Genomic DNA, 12,818 nt, shown 5'->3' with positions numbered 1-12,818 from the left:
ATCTAATTCAGAAGTAAAATTGTTCCTTTTAAAAAAGTTTAGTATGGCAAATGTCATGGGAATCCAGATCACCCAAAGTCTGTGTAGGCTTTGTAAATTATTACAAAACAAGGTTTAACGAGGTTTGCTGCTTTTGTTTCAGACTAAGAAAGGCCTTGTGTGCCTTTCAGCTTGTCGTCTCCTTTGCGCTGCAAAGCTATCAGCTGCTCTAACATAGGACATCACCATTCTTGCCAAACATTGTCCTGTTTGTATCATGAGACCATCGTATCATGAGACCATCATAACTATAGAAACAAGCTTGTTTGCTTGTTTTTGAGATAGTCTGAAATGTGACAAGCTGCTCACCCACCGAGCATCAAATGATCAAAGGAATTGTGGAATTCTGTATTTTTCACACAGCATTCTGAGTAGGTTACAAAGCAAAACCAAGAAATTCCTAGGATTAGTTCTTCCAGTCACATATATGCAAACTGCTGATTTAAAAGCGAGTGAATCAGCTGAAAAATTGGCAGAAAGCATCATTTAATAGTGTTGGGTTTTGTTTTTGTTTTTTTTTTTTTTTTTAAACTGTAGCTAAACCTGTATGCAGTACACAGGATTTACAATATAATCTCCTTACAAGAGGAATATCTCTTGAAGAAGTAGCTACACTCACCTTAATCTTTACACTTACGGATTATTTTTTTCCCAGTCATATATATTTGAAATGTACCACATTCAGCTGCTGGCTGTAGTTCAAAGATATAGGAACTAGGGGATGTATGTGTAAATGGAGAAGGAAAGGAAGGAGGAAGAGGCAGGAAAGTGTAGATAATTTAAATTTTTAAAAGGATTTAACCTTCCATTTGGATCTCCTCAAGCTGTTGCCCAAGAGGCCAAAATAATTACATTTTTAAAAGAACGTTTAAATAAAAGCTTAGGAATGTTAAATCAAAGACAACTTTTTCTGGCCAATTTTTTTACAACATTTGTTCTCATGTGGTTAAGTAACTCTGCTTACTGATAAACTGGTCAACTCTCATTCTTTGGTTTGCTACGTATTATGACCCATAATCCTCATGTCCTTTAAAGCTGATTTTCCTCTCCTAGCACATTTAACATCTTTTTTTCTCTCGGGTAGCATCCAGTCAAAAAAACCTGCAAAATTGTTGAGTGCTGGCTAAGCCAAAGAGGGTATCACTTACATTCCACTCCAGTAATACCACTAATAAATCCTTCCCCCATGTATGACCACTAGACCCAGGAATAAAATTACAAATCTTGGGCCTTCTCAAGCGTGCAGACACTTGTGCTTAGGTTTCCATCTCCATACTCCACAACAAATACTTTAGAAGGGCAGTATTTGGCATCCTCCTTTCCCAGAGAAGTCCACCAAGACTTGGAAGAAACAAGTGACTCACCCAGGGGCACAAGGAAGGATCCAAAAGAACACCTGATGTTTCACAAACACATAACAAAACATTTCCTTTCTCCAAAAGAACTTATAAAGTCAGTAGAAGACATGCAGAGTGTAAATCAGAGAGAACTAGGGTAAAAAAAGACAGCCCAAGGTCACTTCAGAATGCTCTCCTGGACATTTGTTTAAGTCCTGAACCTACTGTTGAGGTCTTTTCACTTGTCTGCTAGGATCAAGATTTAATTTTCTTTACACCTTTTGCTCCCATCTATTTCATCTATCCCTCCCCCTTTACTTCTTTTCCAGTGCAAAGGTTAAACAACAGTGAAATTACTACATGTTTTTGACAAACATCATGAAGAAGGATTAAGAACAGGAGAAGGTGAGTATTTCTTCTCCTTTTTTGCCCCCACATTTCTAGCGTCCAGGTGTTCTCTTCATCGCAGCTTCACCAGCTTGCACTTCAGACCTCTGCATCCCATTAGAAGATCAAATGAAATAAAAATATGTGTTCCTTCACACTATGCTTCTTTTAAAATCTTGTTTGTGGTAGGCACAGACCACTGACAACTGTCACTGATGAGCTTCATCCCACAAGGCACTTATTTGGGAGGACTGCTGGGAAATAGCGAAAAAAGGTGACGTTAGGTAACGGTGCTTCAAGTACAGAACTTTACTTTTTCCACTTGTTACTCTTCAGGCTTGCAGAACTAACTCCAACGTGGTGAAATTTCAAAATTTCAGCTGACGTTTTCCCTGAGAAATTAACACTTGTATATTTCTACATGGAAGTAAACTACGGGATGTTTTTCAGAAAGCATTTTCTGGAAATCTTTTAAAACCTCTCATTTTTATTTTTTTAAAGGCCATATCATGAGCACCAGAACTGAAGAATATGTAATTACTCATTACTTCTGAAAACCATTGTCATAACACCTACAACACCTACTGGCAACTACCACCTTCTTCCCTAAAAATGATGCCCTTTCTTTTTCTTTTTTTTTTGAAACATAAGAGAGAACATCTAAATTGAGCACACAAAAGCATGTTTAGTATCTAAATTCTAACAGCAGAAACTGCATTTCCAAGATTTGACAATAGTCCTACCATTCTACTTTTAGTAGCATTAAATACTAAGAAGTGTAAACAGATTGTTGCAAAATAAACAAATGTGATACGAGGAAAATACTGGACACATTAGGACTTTCTTTAAATACTTAAGACTTGTTTTCCAGGAAGCACCATCTTTTCTCACTGAGCAAAATAAGGAAAAAACAGTCTCAGTGGAAGTTTCCACTCTCCTGGCCATCATCCTGATCATCTGTTCCGAATACACACAAGGCCAAAATTTCCTGTTTTCAAACTATTGTCACCATTTTCTAGTCTTGTGCTGTCGATTCTAACTTTAGCTTGTTAAGTAAACAAAAGAAAACACTGAAAATACAGCAGAACAATACTTCCACACAGCTTTACTGTGAGCACTGTTTCCTAACTGACATTTCAGCATGTGAACTAATCTCCCAGCTTTACACCGCTAATTAAAGCATCAAAAAAAAGGCGCAAAATACAATTCAGACAACGTAGCATTAACTTCTGCTTCGTTTTGTGAATCAAAACCTAACTGAATATTTTCATAGTTCTTTCTATTTTGCTTGGGGGTTCTTGCCTTTTTTATTATTATTATTCTAAAAAAAAAATCTTATGCCTGTTCCCACTATAATTATGCAGCCAGGTCTGTATCATCTAATTCACATTAAACAGATCCTTATTATGACTGGTAACATTGGTCACTTCAAGAAATACTTACTTTTCTGTAGCATGTCAGAAACTTTCTAATGGCAAGCACAAATTTCTCTTTGCCATATTCCTGCACAGTGGAGAATTGTCGTCATCTCTTCACCAAAGGAGAGCCCAGAGCTTCAGAGAGCTATATAGAGCAATAAAGCCTGACATCTGCAGCAGAGGCAGGACCTGAGCCCTCATTTCACTGTCTCCAGGCGAGGACCAGTGACCAGATCATCCCTCCATCTTCCTGCATCATCTTACCCACTTCCTGTGCCTACAAATATTCTGTCATTTCTGATCAGTCACAAACTCACCTTATCACTGCTAGTTGTTCCACTTCACACCACCCACCCTGCGTGGCTAAGATATAGCCCCATAACAGCCTTGCCAGAAACACGTTCTCCATCACAGATATTAGCTTTGCCATCTCCTCTCACTGCTTTGTCAGCAATGAAAACAGCACTTGTTATAGCATGACGCTCGTCACAAAATAAGGAGAAGTATATCTGTTGTATGTCCCTTACCCACACATCTACCTTGTCTGTTGGTTTGCTGCCCTGTTTCTCAGAGCACTTCCAAAATTTCATCTTTTCTTCTCTGATGACGAGCATGTTCTGATCATCTCTCTCTCTCTAGTCTTTCCCATATCCCTCCTATTTAAAACAGCACTGCCAGGACAATCTCCCTTCTCTCATTCTAGTCACATCACCTTCTATTTTAAAGTTCTCCATTTATTCCCTTGCTTTATTGCAGTTTTGAGCTTCTCTTCCTATTTTTAGGCTTTTTCTTCTTAGGAAAGTCTATGCACTTACTTGACTCCCTCCCTCTTGCAAGTCACCTCCCATTGCCTTGCTCTACCAAAAATACCAGATTTGGTTCATTTTTCCTTCTCCCGCATCTCTCATCTTTCTTCAACTTCTGAAGGTTCCCTGAATCAATAAGCAAGGGCACAAGATCTCCTTCCTTCAGATTCTTCCTAAAGATCAACCTCCGTGATAGTAACGTACGATCACCCAACCAGATTACAATTTGGCTTTGCATCAGATGGATGTATTTAAAAAGTAATGTTTTTGTGTAATCAAACAAAGGTTTATTTGTTAGGGGTTTTTTTAGGTGGCTTCAGTCTTTTCATCAGCTCTTAATTAAAAGTCGCTTCCCCCCCACAAGTCTTAATCTAAGGAAGCAAAACATTCAAGGTAGGTTCTGCCCCTTTCTTTTTTTTTTTTGAAAGTGTCTGTACATTACCTCTCACAAGGATTACTACAGTGCTGACAAGAGCCCCTTAACAGGACAAGTCAGAGAAGAGACCAGCACACTGTGTTTGACTTAAGTTCCACTACCCTGAGCTCACGGGTGTACGTTGTGACAAGTTGCATGAGAGCAATGCACAGAAAAATAAAAAAATTATGATTTATAAAGACACAGATAGTCATTTTAAGGTGGCGTTTGTAACAAGGTGTGAAAAATCCCCATTCTTCCAGATCACAAGCCCAGCGCTTTTTGTAATATTTTCTACAGATTCAGAGATTGCCTTTTTTTTTTATTCTTACTTGCCTGTGTAGATATCTACCTTCATTATCTGTGAAAGGCTTAAATAAAAGGAAAAGCAAGACACTAGAACTGTGTAAAAACATGCAATTCCTGACACTATTTTGGATCCTTCAAAGGACATTGCAGTTTCAACAAACATACAACACATGCTTCACTGCTTCATGTTCGGATCACTGAAGCATGCTCATGCTGCATACAAAACAGGGATTTCTGCAGATGACAACAGAGGCCGGGCATTCTGCACACCATCTCTTCAAACAAAATATTCATAGGCTTAAATACTGTGTTTTGTACTCCCCATAAAAGAAAGGGAATTTGAGCGACAGAAGAGTCAGTTTCTCAAACTTCAATGGGGAATGATGAACTAAGGGAGATTTAACAATGATTTAAGGAGGATGGTGCAAAGATAACCCATAATTTCTACAAATTGCCTCCCAACTAACTAACCTGGTTTAAGCTACTAGTTGTATGCATAATGAAAAAAGCTCTTACACACCCATTAACACACATGGAAAAGTCTCCAAAGGAAACTCCAGACAACATTTTAAATAATCCCTACAAATTAAATTTAGGACATGTTGACACTCCATCCTTAATCCATTCCTTCTGAGAGCAAGGCAGGTACACTAGCTGACATTTTTGCAAATCAAGTATCTGCAGACCAAAGCAGGAGCCTCTTTTGTAAATGAGCCAGCCACTATTACAGCAATGAAAGGACTGATACTTAATTCAAGCCACTTCACTCAGGCATAGTAAAGAGAAAGCTAAAGGAAATCTATTGTTCTGCCAAGGTACTACAGGGAGAATCAACAGAGTACTTTTTAAATACCGTGAGGCATTGCAAGGAATTCCTTATTCCAGGGAAGGGGAAGAATTAGGAAAGGCATGCTCAGTGTTTACATTTTAGGACCAAAATTGTTAGGTTTTCCATTTAAAAATGTGCCTGAAGCAAGTGTGCAGATATGGCAGGAAGAGCTGCTAAGAAAAGCAAAAGCTAAGGCAAAGCTGCTAAGGTAAAGTAAAAGTCAGCACTGCGTCCAATATATACATTCTCACTTTAAATGACTGAGAATATTCACCAACTACGCTGAGCAGAGTTTTTTCTGAGCAGAATTGACCTGAAGAACCCCAGAGAAAAACTTCAAAATAAACAAGCACCAAGTCAAAATTATTTGTACGACACTATCTTATATAAACTGTTTTTACTCTGCTAATTAAACCGAGCTTCTATTAGAACAAAAATACTGTTTTTCCAACATTGCAAACAATATACTTTTAGATTCAAATAACTCATTGGTAGCAAAAAAAAAAAGTGGTTGAGAAATTTAAAACCCAGTTATATCACATATCAATAGCAAATTTAACTACATACCAGCATACTTGAAAATTAGGATGCTTCAGTACAATTACTTTCAGTAGCTTACAAAATGCTCCCCTTGCTCTCATGAACTCACATAGAAAAGTATTCTACCGCTTCCTAGACTGTAACAGTACCATCATGTCATACATTAACAGGATCAACAGCTTTGTAGAATTTAACCACCACAACCAATTAAATTATCTCTTTTTCCCCCACCACCCCAGAAGAGCAACCTTCTGAATCAAGATTTGTTCTGAAACCAAGTCCCTCGAATGGATTGTTGCCACAATTGCTTACCACAAAGGCTGCGCTGCCCAGCTGGAGGAACCGGAGCGCCGGGACCAAGCCCCAGTTACAACCAGCGTCTGCTCATGGTGACTGGCCACAAGCCTCCCTGTTGACAAAACTGAAGTGCTCGCGCTAGTGTTTTAACAGCCAAGAAGTTACAGATGGTTCTTGAATAACGATACAAACATTAAGATAAACTAAGTGTTTTAGAGGGCTGCATTAACACACCTGCGCATGCCCACGTATGCCCATAACGTACCGAAGCAATACATCACAGAGCTTCGACTTGCACGTTGTGGCATAAAACTTTTTTTTTTTTTTTTGAGTTAGTGATACAACGGAACAAACACGTAAAGGTTTAGGCTCGCACTTCAGAAACAGAATTTACCAAGTCAACTTGCAAATTGAAACAAAAGCTACACCTCTTTTTGAATAAAAATAATTTTTCAAGCAAAAGGATAACATTCTTTAAGGAAGACCCTGTTTACTTACTGCAATTCATTCTCCATATACCCAAGTTACAAAGCAAAATGTAAACAATACCGAGAACAGGTTTTTTTCTAGTTTACCTCGAGAACAGGTTTTTTCTAGTTTACCTCTTCAAGTCTTCAGAAAATTTAAGCAATGTCCTGGCCATTTCTGTAGTTGTGTCTACCTCAAAATAAGCAAAGCTTTCTTTTTCCTGCCGGCTTACAACCTCCCTCTACACCACCCTATCCTCATAACCTTTGACCAACAGGAAGCAGACACAATGGACTGAAAATAACAGCAATTGTAAGATTTCGAATGATTTAATATGTGAGGGGTGGGCTTAAGATTTGAAAAACTTCCCTTGCTTTGGTTTTTCAACAGTTGTTTAAAACACGTTATCTACGTAGACTTACAACATTTATCAGAGATCCCAGCTTGAACAAGGCTAAAAACTCTGAAACACACTAAGATCAGAGGTACAAATTCTTGCATGTATTGAGATTCTGCATTTAAGTCATAGTCATTAGGCTATTATATACAATGAACTTAATTTTATGACAGTCTAAAGAATAGCAGCAGAAGTTTATTACAGGATTATGTTGGGTTTTTTTCTAAATATTTTTATTTATCTGAGCTTTTAGATCAATCATAGGTATAACTATACATCCCTCAGATAATACAACATTCTGGTAAGAAATGTAACCAGCAGTCCATTTAAACACTGCAGTTAAAGCTATAAAAAATTGTGAAAAAGATCACAAATAAATTTGCTAATATGAAAAGCACCTTTGCTAATTCTAAGTAGGTGAGGTGCACTTTGTATTGTAGAAGGATCTTTTATCTTCTCCTCACGTAAAAGCCCAAGCAATGACACCATAAATATCTTCATTACCAGTAAAACATTCATGTGCTTTAAATTGTACTAACATCTTGACATGAACACTTGAGGGTTACAGATTCCAAAGTCCAGATAGGCAATTGAAGCATTTCTTTTTATTAGTTTTAATGTTTTTCATCTTGCACCCCAAGTAGCTGCCGATCATTATTTTGCAAACCCACAATCACGTCCTGTCTCTGATCCCTCCCCAGAGCCCTCAGGTTCCTCCTTTGCGGTTGTACCACAACACATATGGGTCATGATGACAAGAGCAGAATGAACTCACTCAGAGAGGGACTCACCTCTTGTCTAAGAGCTATACTGTGTTTTCTGGAGAAGGGAACGGTGGGGAATAAAGAGTCAGTGTCATTTTTACACAGACTCCTTGTCCTGAACACAAGACGACTAAATCAAAGGCTCTCCCACAATCACAAAAGCTGGTAATGTCCTCTGCCTTGTAAATGCCAAGCAAAATTTCAGGCTGGGAGTATAACAGTGGAATAGCTACAAGCACGCCAAAATGCAAAGTCATAATAATGTTCCAACATAATTTTGAGTACGTTTTGCCACCCCATGCACACACTTTACCAAGCATTCACCTCTATTGCACATAGAGGCATTTTAATCATGGAATTACACTAAAATATTATTTTCTTGGCAGGGGAAGCTCAGGCACCTCATTTCTGGACTGGATCTACCTTGTCAATGCATTATTTCATTAAGGTCTGTAAGTTCTCAAAACAACCATGGGGAAGCCCTTCTCATGATATATTTCAGCACAGTACCCACAACAACCCCCAAATCTAAGATGAACATATTGCACAGGAGCAAAATCTTGACCATCACAGCAGAAGCCACCACTGACACGTTATAATAGTAGCTTGAAGCACAAATGGTTCAACAAGGAGAGTAAATACAAGGTTCTCTGCAAGCCTGCAGTTTAAGAGTCCCTTGAAACCACTTTGTCTGCTAATAGGATCCTCCTTTTTCCCTTCCCCCATTTTAAGACACAACCTGATGCCATCACACCAAGGAATAACAGAGAAAGGATATCCTGCCTAGATTTTCCATTATACAGATCAAATCATCAATCCAGAGAGGTCTTTGCTTACACATAGGATAAAAAGAAGATGCTTCCAACTGATAAACCCTGAGAGGAAGCAAGGTTGGCTCCAGGACTATTTTTAAGTAGTTAGCATTCACACAATGGCCTAAAATTAATGGCCAACCCCCAGAGCCCACGAAGCCTTCACTTAAAAAAAAATAAATTAATAAATTAAGGAGTTAGCATATTTGAGAGAGGGGAAGAAAAGGAAAAAAAAGAACTAGAAGTGGCAGACATAAACATGCTTCTTCCCAGACTCATCTTGAATTAAGTTTATATGCTTAGTTTAACTAAGTGAAAAGACAGGAGGCTCTATGTTGTTTTCTCTAAAAACAAAGCATTTCCTTCAACAATTGCTGGGAGAAATCTCACTTCACAGCTCTTGTCATTTTGACTAATACTCTTTTGCTGTAACTATCATATGACAAAAAGTAAGTAAACACAGAAAAATAAGAATATCTTTATGTAGCTGTATCATGAAAGAAGAAGGAACTTGTTTCTTGGCCCTAATTTCCGAGGCCAGCTACCACAGCTGTGCTGCAGCTCCCAGCTGAACAGTCCCCTGCATCTCACCACCTAATAGTCAAAGGGCATTTAGTTTACCAAATGGCCAGTGTTTCACATTGAGCTCAGTTAAGAGCACCCCACCTCTAAGGCTTCATCTAAGCATGATAAGAAAAGTCATCCTTTGTGCATCTGGACAGATGATGAATACAAATATCTTTGGTATCATCTAAGGATAAATAATTTAAATGGCATTTCTGTGGATAAAGAACAAGATGAGGCAAAGGGCCCTTTAAGATCACCTCTGTAATCTAGGAAATGCCCAGAAACACAAGACATTTTAAATACCACCATTCATCTCCACCTTTTAGTGTTAAGAAGGATTTCTTCTTATAAGCATTTATCCTTTTGGAAGGTTTTTTTGTTGTTGTTGCTGCTCTTTTTAATAACAGCATCCTTCTGATGAGTAACTAAGAGAATCATGGAAAATAAAAATTGTCTAGAATTTCTGATCTCATCACAAACCACTCCCCTCCTCCTCTGTGCACTAGATAAAAAGTGAACAATTAGCCTGCTGTGTGCTCAGTACAGTGAGATTGTTCATTTCTTCATTTGTATTAGATCACATCACGGAACAGAGAAAAACATTAAAAACAGATTTAAAAAAAATAATCTATCATTAAACCACAAACACTGCTATAAGAACTTAAACCCCATCCGATTTTTATTATTTATTTTGTAGTTTTGAGCAGATTCAAGTGTTACAGTCCTTTTACCTTATCTGGCTTGCAGAGTACTTCACAGTTTTAAGTTTTGCTCTTTGACATGAAAAGCAAGCACTGCATTACCCAACTGCTTCTTACACCTTTTTGAGAGAGTTTCATAACTAGTTTCACTTACTAAAAAAATGTTTAATTTTTAACTTACAGGCAGCAAAGAAACTCTAAAACTGGATGCCTTCTTACTTTATTTATTGGCTTTCTATACATCTAAATGGCATCTACTTTGTTTACTGGCTGGAAGCTCTTACTACTGCCAGCACTTCAGGAACAATGTAACTGTGGAAAGGGGAAAACATGTTTTTCTACATTTTGTTTGTCATCTAGCAGAATTATAAGGTACACAAGTATCAGTTTGAAAATATTTTTAATAGCTGGTAACCTCAAATGGACAAAACAACCTACCTCAGCAGGTACTTTGTCTGAACTTGTAACTTAACCCTTTTCATTCTGGAGCTATTCACAAGTAATAATGACTGCCCCATTTGCTCTAACACTGATTATTTTTCAATATCCATATCATAATGACACTGAAAAAGGGTATTCTATTTCTAAAGATCACCATTTTTTAATCCTTAAAATTAGAAGAGCTTTGGGGCAACAGCAAGAGGCTTGAACTCAGAAACAAGATTTACAATCTTGTACAAAATTCTCCAACTCTCAAAAATATATATCAGAACACCATTTATATGAACCCAGTAAGATACACAACTGATTTCACTTGGTTTTAAATACAAATATAAAAAAAAAAAGATATGCCACTATCACAATGTATCAAACATCAAGCAAACAAAGGAAGCTTCTCCTTTTCCCCGCCACTTACACAGACATCCAAAGTCCTTCCTCCCCTAGGGAATTCCAGCTGTGCGACAAGGATCCACTTATCTGTGGGGTACAGCAAGGCGAGAGGGATGCTGCTTAGCCAAGCCAAGTGCCACTCGCCAGGTCCCCTGAGCACACCTCCCTCCTGCCCACCAGTGGTCCTGACGTGAGAGAGGCCAGGGTGTTCTGTTTCAAATAGGTGAGGTTTGGCAGCTTGGCGCGCTTTTACATCCAGCATCAGATCTCACGCAGGTTTCCTAAGCTGTTGTCTACCCTCAATGCTAAACAGATGTAAGGCACATATTGAGGTCTCCAAGTGGATGGCTCCCCTGCTTACGCAGCCAATCCATCTACCCTCCCTCTCCCAGACCCAAAAGGCTAATGAAAATAGAGAAAAAAAATAAAAAAAAGAAATAGCTACTCTAAGCAACACTCAGCTGACCTTCACATTTGAACACGTTGGTTTTGCCTCTGCTGCCAGCCTCTTCCTTCTAGAAAGCTGCAGAGCTTAAGCTGCTTATTCACGACGTGAATCGTGACAGAAGAACTGGTAAGACCAATAACAACAATGTCAAACTGTAATTTTAGAAACCGCTGATGTAGAATGATTATATCTTCACTGTCACCGACGGCAAAGACAAGACACCTACGAACGTCACATTATTTGTACTGCTGCAGTCAGCTCCCTATCAGGCAGGTGCCACTTCATTGAAGCTACTACATGATTTGAGAGCACTCGTTTTTCTTGATAGGCAGGGAGGCCAAAGACTGAGTGATAGGGAAACAAATACACTCTCACTTTTGATAACAGGCTGACATGCCAAAGTGGCAGGAACAACCATTCTTACTCTCCATTATAAAATTTTTCAGAGAAAATAAGACAGACTTCAGCAGATTGGGCAAATCAACTCAGATTTTACTAAAGCAAAATTGTATCACTGCACAGTGAAGATCAGAAGAATTTGAGGGGGGGATGATAAAGCGAGAGTGTTCAAATTTTAGTATCACTTCATTTTGGTTCAAAAACATGCATTGCTTCCTTCCCCCCCCCCCCCCCCCCCCGCCCAAACTATAAACTTTAAAGCATGAGGCCCTAACGCATGTTAAGAGTCTAAATACTGCTAGGACCACTTGAATCAGCTACTGATGGACACCATCCAAATTATTTCAATCCAGAGGAAAATTATTTTGGTGATCAAAGTTACTGCATCAAAGTAATACTAAAGACCACTTATACCAAAGTCTTGGCACCTTAACCAAAATATCCTGATCAATCCATTTGTTAATCACTTTGTGACGAATAAACATAACCAGTATTAATTGTGTGCTTTCCACCCCTCACAACCCTGCTCAAACACTGCAATAAAAGCATAGGAGAACACTTTAATAGTTTGCTATACTATGAATACCCTCCTTACAGTGGCAGGGATAGAGGATTTTCTGCAATAACACGTGCTTGAACTAGACATAAAAATTAAATACCTCCTGCCTGAGCAAGGTGATGACAGCATGTGATGCTATTTGGAGGAAAAGCTATAGCTAAACTTCTCTGAGCATTTAAAAGAGGTATCGCATCACACCAACAGAATTGATAGAATTCCCACAGAACATAAAGAGAAGTTTCAGTGATTTTATCAGGCACAACAGAAATGAGCTGACAGGGTAGAGAAGCATATACAAATGCCTGCTTTCTCTTTGATTCACAATATTTAGATTGTTATTTCCAGCCCAGGTTAAACAAATTGGTGTTATGATACTATTGTTAGGCTAGATGTATAAACATGCTCCTGCACTTTTGGAGGCAGGCCAGCCAGCTCAACAAACAGATTACAAAAGAAACAGCAAAGAGCTGCTGCTCGGGTTCACCCACCGGGCTG

At 38.5% G+C, this 12,818-nt stretch overlaps 1 protein-coding gene across 10 annotated transcripts in view; it reads right to left on the bottom strand.

Annotated features, from left to right (window-relative positions):
- GAB1 (GRB2 associated binding protein 1) overlaps window positions 1–12,818 on the bottom strand; it is a 103,236-nt gene that overhangs the window by 46,410 nt on the left and 44,008 nt on the right. Inside the window, exon 1 of one of the 10 annotated variants that reach the window (XM_054201812.1) lies at window positions 6,953–9,359. The exons of 7 other annotated variants lie outside the window; for them this stretch is intronic. The gene's annotated coding sequence lies outside the window, so the exon portion shown is untranslated. Of the gene's footprint in view, window positions 1–6,392; window positions 6,912–6,952; window positions 9,360–12,818 lie in introns of those variants that run through there. 2 more of the 10 variants (XM_054201813.1, XM_054201814.1) reach the window with 2 other exon arrangements.

The sequence above is a fragment of the Rissa tridactyla genome, chromosome 5 (assembly GCF_028500815.1).
Source record: "Rissa tridactyla isolate bRisTri1 chromosome 5, bRisTri1.patW.cur.20221130, whole genome shotgun sequence".
Lineage (NCBI taxonomy): Eukaryota > Metazoa > Chordata > Aves > Charadriiformes > Laridae > Rissa > Rissa tridactyla.
Note: the sequence above shows the minus strand (reverse complement) of the source record. Positions and strands in the feature narration are given on the sequence as shown.